We start from the raw sequence: 7,748 nt of genomic DNA, 5'->3' as shown, positions 1-7,748 counted from the left end.
CTCAAAAGATAAATAAATGTAAAAAAATATTTTTTTAAAATAAAATGTTTAAAAAATTAAAAATAAAAATAAAAATGGTGTCTACATTACACACTGATTAAGAGCTTGGGTTTTGGGGTGGGAAGACAAGAATGAGACCCAGTTCTGCCACTGTCTGTTTCTGTGGCTCCCCAAACTTTGTTTCCTTTGTCTGTAAAACGGGGTCAAAGATAGCTTGTTGCCGGGTTTAAAGTAGGAAATGCACATAAACAATTCAATAAGTATTAGCAATGTTTTTCAAAGCAAAGTAAAAACTCAACAATGCCCAAGACTGTTGAGTGCCACTGTTCATGACGTGAAGGCTAGTTAGACTCTGTCAGTCCATGTGGAGAGGGATTTCCAAAGGAATCTCTCTCAAGTTGTCATTCAGTCTTTTCTAGAAAATTCACACTAAAGAGTTTTGTTCTCTAAAATTAAATATTGATAAAACAGCCCCATTGATTATCTGCCCATAGGTTGTGCATGCTGTTTAAGTTAATTAATAAATTGGGGGTTAGCATCAGTTACGACTACAACATGAACAGCTTTGCCTTTTTTAGAATATCTTAGGATGCAAGAGCTAGGATGGTAGAGATCACCAGCCTCAATACTTTTATTTTACAGATAAGAAACCTCTGGGTCAGGGGGGGTTAAGTGAATAATTTGCCGGAGGATACAGAACCACAAATTTAATTGTTACTGGACTTGTTATCTAAATGCTCTCAGAAGGAATGGCTAATGATGAACTATTCTAAAACCACAAGTATTTTAGTCTCTTGCAATATGTAATTGGTTTATATCCACACACCCTAAGTAGAAGGTAAATCCATTTAGTTTCACAGGGTGACATGAAACAAATTTATCTGGAGACATTTCTCGGGAAGTTACAGGGAATAAAGCTAGTCATTTTATGATTGCATCATTGCAACTGTTTCATAACCACAACATCCAACAGGTAACATACGCTTTCAAACACCTCGGGTCAAAACGTCATGGGTCCTGGGTGTATTCTATGAATAAGAACATTGGAGCTTCAATGTCCCCCTTTTCCATTCACGTAATTACACACTGGACTGTTTTCTGAGAAAAATCTTGACCCTTTCTCCAGTTGCTCCTTTTTGCATAGACGGAATGATGTTCTGTACTTTCAGTTGGTGAATTTTTGGTAAAAATAAGTTCAACTCATTTTCTACACAAGTGGTTAATGTATAGGGATTTGTGCTCCCTTTCTTCATCAGAGATCTTAACTTCAAACGTTCAGCTGCCAAATTCTTATGAAAAGTTGGGTAATGAAACAACTATATGGAACTTTGTGTGAAGGGTGTGTAGTTCATTACTTTAAAAATTCTGATAGCGATGATAATAATAATAATAGTAATAATAATAGACATTGTTAAGTATTTACCATATGCCGATTACCATGCGCCATGAGTCAAGATTTTTCGTGCACTGTTTTATTTGATCCTTAGAATCAGCGGTTCTCCAACTTCAGCATGCACCAAATCACCCGAGGGCTTGTTAGAACACAAATTGTTTCTGATTCATTTGGAGTCTGAGAATTTGCATTTCTAATACATTCCTAGGTGATGCTGATGCTCTTGGTTTGGGGACTGTGTTTTGAGAACTACTGCTTGCTATTCACCTAGGAGGTAGGGATTTCAATCCGTATTTTACAGATAAAGAAACAAGAATTGAAGTTATGTAACATGCTCTACACACAGCTAATAACGGGCAGAGGTGGGATTTGAAATTTTGCCTCTTTGATTCCAAAGTCTGTATATAGTCTTAATTTCTGTGCTAGCTGGTTTTGCAAGAAGACATTCTGTCTAGGAAGAATAGTATAGGACTCTACTGCTCCCAATACTGAGGTTCAAATACAGGCACACTTCGGACATTTGCAGGTTTGGTTCCAGACCACTGTAATAAAGCAAATATTGCAATAAAGCAAGTTAAATGAATTTTTTTTGTTTCCCAGTGCATATAAAAGTTACGTTTACACTATACTGCAGTCTATTAAGTGTGCAATAGCATTGTGCTACAAAATTTACTTACTTTAGGGACGCCTGGGTGGCTCAGTCGGTTAAGCATCCGACTTCTGCTCAGGTTATGATCTCATGGTTCATGAGTTCGAGCTCTGTGTTGGGCTCTGTGCTGACAGCTAAGAGCCTGGAGCCTGCTTTGGATTCTGTGTCTCCCTCTCTCTGTTCCTCCCCGCTCACACTCTGTCTCTCTCTCTCTCAAAAATAAAGATTAACCAAATGTACTTACTTTAATTAAAAAGTACTTTATTGCTAAAAATGCTTGCCATCATCTGAGCTTTCAACAAATCATCTCGCCTCGATGTTGATGGCTGCCGACTGATCAGGGTGATGGTTGCTGAACGCTGGGGTGACTGTGGTGATACCTGAAAATTAGTGAATTTGCCGCATCCACTGAGCCCTCCTTTCAAGAATAAGTTTTCTGTGGCACACGGTGCTGCTTGATAGCATTTTAGCACAGTAGAATTTGTTTCCAAATTAGAGTCAGCTCTCTCAACCCCTGATGCTGCTTCATCAACTAAGTTGATGTCCTATTCTACATCCTTTGTTGTCATTCCAACAGTCTTCACAGCACCTACACCGGGAGCAGATTCCATCTCAGGAAACCACTGTTTTTGCTCATCCGTAAGAAGCAACTCCTCGTCCATTAGTTTTGATCATGAGATTGCAGCCATTCAGTCACATGTTCAGGCTCCACTTCCCGTTCTAGCTCTCTTGCTGTTTCCACCACACCTGCTGTTACTTCCTCTACTGAAGTCCTGAGCCCCTCCAAGTCATCCATGAGGGCTGGAATCTTCTTCCAAACTTCTTTTCATGTTGATATAGTGAAGTTTCCCCATGAATCATGGATAGTATTAATGACATCTAGAATGGTGAATCCTGTCCAGAAAGTTTTCCATTTGCTTTGCCCAGATGCAACAGAGGAGTCACTGTCTGTGCCAGTGATAGCCTCATGAAATATATTTCTTAAATGATGAGATTTGAAAGTTGAGATGACTCCTTGATCCATGGTCTGCCGAATGGATGTTGTGTTAGCAGACATTAAAAACAACATTAATCTTGGGGCACCTGGGTGGCTCAGTCCGTTGAGCATCCGACTTTGACTCAGGTCATGATCTCACGGCTAGTGAGTTTGAGCCCCACGTCGGGCTCTGTGCTGACAGCTCAGAGCCTGGAGCCTGTTTCGGATTCTGTGTCTCCCTCTCTCTCTGCCCCTCCCCTGATCAGGCTCTGCCTGTCAGTCTCTCTCTCTCTCTCTCTCTCAAAATAAATAAGTGTTAAAAGAATAAAAACAAAAAAAACAAAAAACAACATTGATCTTATTGTACTTCTCCATCTTGTAGGTGACCAGGTACATTGTTAATGAGCAGAGATATTTTGAAAGGAATCTTTTGTTCTGAGCAGTAGATCTCAACAGTGGGCTTAAAATATTCAGTAAACTATGTTGTAAACAGATGTGCCCTCATCCAGGCTGTTGTTCCATTTCTAGAGCATAGGCAGAATAGATTTAGTGTAATTCTTAAGGGCCTTAGGATTTTCAGAATGGTACATGAGGCTGGGCTTCAACCTAAAGTCCTCAGCTTCATTAGCTCCTAACAGCAGCATCAGCCATTTCTTTGAATTTCAAAGCCGTGTATTGGCCTCTCCTCTCTAGTGATGAAAGTCCCAGATGGTGTCTTCTTCCAATAGAAGGCTGTTTTGCCTATATTGAAAATCTGTTGTTTGGTGTAGCCGCCTTCATGAATTTTCTTTGCTGGATCTTCTGGATAACTTACTGCAGCTTCTCCATCAGCACTTCTTGCATCACCTTGTACTTTCTGTTACAGAGACAGCTTCTTTCCTTAAACCTCATAAACCAACCTCTGCTAGCGTCAAACTTTTCTCCTATAGCGTCTCCACCTCTCCCCACCTTCACAGAAAGGAAGAGAGTTAAGGCCTTGCTTTGGATCAGTCATGCTTTGGCTTAGCAGAATGTTGTGGCTGGTTGGATCCTTCATCCAGACCACTCCATCTTTCTCCATATCAGCAATAAGCCTGTTGGTTTTTTTTGTTTGTTTCCTTTTTTAAAACATTTATGTGTTCTCTGGAGGAACACTTTTGATTACTTTCAAGAACTTTTCCTTTACATTCACAACTTGGCTAAGTGGCACAAAAGTCCTGGCTTTAAGCCTGCACTGGCTTTCAGTATGCCTTCCTCACTAAGCTTAATCATTTCTAGCTTTCGATTCAAAGTGAGAGATGTGTGACTCTGCCTTTCACTTGAACACTTAGAGGCCGATATAGGGTTTTTAGTTGGCTTAATTTTAATATTATGTGTCTCAGGGAATAGGGAGGCCTGAGGAGAGGGAGAAAGACAGGAATGGCTCATTGGTAGAGAAGTCAAAACAAACGCAACATTTACTATTTAAGTTCCCCATCTTACATGAGCGCGACTCGTGGTGCCCCAAGCCAATGACAATAGTAACATCAAAGATCACTGATCACAGATTGATTGCTGCCAGAGGGGAGGGTGGTGGAGGGACAAGCAAAATGGGTGAAGGGGAGTGGGAGACACAGGCTTCCAGTTACAGAATGAATAAGTCACAAGAATAAAAGGCACAGCATAGAGAATATAGTCAGTAATATTGTAATAATTCTATAACAGTGACAGGTGGTAACAACACTTGTGGTGAGCGTAGCATAACTTATGAACCTGTTGAGTCACTACGTTGACCCCTGAAACTAATACAGCATTGTGTGTCAACTATACCCAAATCAAAAACTTTTCTAAAAAGTGAAAAAAAAAAAATCACTGATTACAGGTTACCGTAACAATTTATAATAGTAACGAAAAAGGTTGGAAATATTGCAAGACCACCAAACTATGACACAGAGACAAGATGAGAACAAATGTTGGTAAAATGGCACTGATAGACTCGTTCGATGCAGGACTGATGCAGACCTTCAATCTGTAAAAAAATGCAATACCTGTGAAGCATACTAAAGGGAAGTACGAACGAAGGTCTGCCTGGAGGCTGGTGAGCAGCCCTCCTCCCCCAAAGGCTGTGGGTTGAAGGGGAGTCTTGTTCCAGGTGGACACTGCAAAGTGTACGATCGTGGGATTTGTCTCCACCAGCCATCCTCGTTGGGGCTTGTTCCCAAAAGATTTGGCTGCATGTGGAAACTGAAAGAACTCTTTAGCTTAGGGAGCTGTGCTTTGAGAGGCCCTCAGTTGAGCATCATAAGGAGGAAGAAATGGCTTATTGTGCATGGTGCTCTGATTTCTACCTCTAAGGGAGCAGTAAACCTGGCATGGGGCGCCGTAGTTGGCACTGAAAAAGGGGGTGGTGGATTAGGGTTAACAAGATGCATGGGTGACTGGGTAAGACCTGTATTGTTAAGGTAGTGCATCCCCATGAGTTATATAGGGGAGGGGAAAAGTTCTGTCATGTAACAGCTATAATACTTCGAGTCATGATGAGCAACTTTATTGCTTGCAATTAAATTGTATTAATTAAAACAGCATTCCTTACTCAATTCTGTAGACTGTTACATCAGAGGCCAAGGGTGACCTTCCAGTTTTGCCACTGTAACCCCTGCATCATTGGCTGCAGCTGCAATTTTTGAGGCAACTGGAATGGGGGGTGTGCAAGATGGGGTGGAGGGCCTAGGCTGTCCTAGAATGAGGCAGGAAGCTGGTCCCTGAATCCTTTCTGCACTAGCAGGTAGAAAGGAGAAGATTGATCTGTGGTCTTTAAGTGTCCCTGGAGATTGTGAGAAATATGTAGGGAAGGGGAGTCCTTGACAGGTGAAAGCTGGGAGTCATTGTATTTCAGGGTGTTAAATGAATCTTGTGTGCTCATTTATACTCCCAGGTTGAGGAAACCTATAAAATAGCAGATATGTAACATTTAATTCCTGAATCAGGGCAAGAGCTCTGGCCTCTTTTTTTTTTTTTTTTTTTTTTTTTTAACTCTGCTTTGGTGCTTGATATTGTCTTTGGTGCCACCCCAATGAGTGGCCTTTGGAGCACCAGCATGTTTCTATAGGTGGATCATTGATATGAAGTTCAATCATACTTCCTTCCTTTTTTGGTTGCTAAAATCTGAGTCAGATTTGCCACTCAGGAATAGAAATTGACCAAAATCAATCATACATTTTATTTTTCCTATTTGACCATTTTTCTTTTATACATTTACCTTTTTCCTGCTATGTGGTATACATTCCCCTAACCATCTAATCTTTCTGAAAGAAGGGAGAGGGAGTATGCACAGAAATAGAAAAAAAAAAGTAGGATGAAAAAAGAGGTAAAGGAGAGGAGACAAGAAGGAGAGTTAACCCATTTTACAGAGGACATTTACATGGAAAAGCTAATGACCTAAATTGCCCAGTCTTCACTTAATTGAGATGACTAATCCTAAATTTAACTTGAAGTATCTAACCAGCAAAAAAACGTCCTAATAAATTATAGTTTTGCAAAATACAAGTTAGTGATGGCAATTGTTTAAAGTGGATCAGAATCAACAGGAAGTAATAACAATAGATTCTGGAGTTTATGCTCAAAGAAAAGTAGGCATCATTTTCTATATTGGTGTGCAAAAGGAGAAATGTTTCTTAGGGCAAACACACATTTAATAGCACCAAGTCTGAATCATTAATAGATCTTTTGTAGAAATTAGAATGCTGGAAGCAGCTTCGGGGGTGCTAGAACTCAACTTTAGGTGAGCTAGGAGTTAGGGGACACAAGGTCCCTGTCCTTGAGCTCAGCTATGTTGGCAAGTAATTGCAATTCAAGGCAATAAATGCTATAGGTGAGTTACACGTATAGATATATGGATAATTAATTCTGCCTGAGGGAGTCCAGAATATCTTCGTAGAGGAGGGAGCCTTTGAGCTTGCTCTTAACAAATGAGGGTCTTCAGGCAGACCGAACAGAAGAAACTACACAGAAGGCAAGCAGCCATCAGAATATGTGGTTGCTGGGGATTACCCAGTATTTCGGACACTGTCACTAGAATGTGAGACAGGGCAGAAACATGTGCGCTGAACCCCCCAGTGCATCAGGCTTCCAAATATTTGCTGTAACAATAGCCCATTTTCTTTTACCTTATAATCATTTAACTTCTGCTTTGTTCTCACAAACCTGAAGCCTCCTCTATAGGCTTTCTTACTTACATCCCTCTTTAGTTCTCTTATTACTCAGTTTTTATTGGCTGAGTAGCTCCCAGTTATAATCAACAGACTAGAGGCTAATTTAAACTTACTGGGGTTCATCCAAATGTGACGAGTTGGTTTCTGGGGTTTTGTCTGCTATGATTACTGTAGCTGTTAACCCTGAGACATCTACCTTTTGGAAATACTGCTGAGCAACTTTTAGAATTTACATACATCTCTAAATTTCTTCCATTATGGATGGATCAATTCTCTGTCCTCTAGTTCTGGAGATGCTATTGGGACTTAGCAAATTACCGTTACCTGTATATTGAGCTGAGCCCTTTGTGCCAGGTTCTCAGACTAGTGTGGGGCAGTTTCCATTAGGAGAAGTCTGGCATGGTCGGCCTGTCCAGCTCACCATTTTAGAATAATCTGATCACCACTTTGTTATGGCCATAAAAGCATAGCAGTTGAAATCTTCTATGTTACCCCTTGACCGAGAGTTTTATTCTGGTTAGGTACTTGAATGCCTAAGTGTGCAAAAATTAGACAGCTTTT

The sequence above is a fragment of the Herpailurus yagouaroundi genome, unplaced genomic scaffold, assembly GCF_014898765.1.
Source record: "Herpailurus yagouaroundi ecotype Mexico unplaced genomic scaffold, PumYag 77, whole genome shotgun sequence".
NCBI lineage: Eukaryota > Metazoa > Chordata > Mammalia > Carnivora > Felidae > Herpailurus > Herpailurus yagouaroundi.
The sequence above is the reverse complement of the archived record's forward strand: the minus strand, read 5'-3'. Positions refer to the sequence as shown.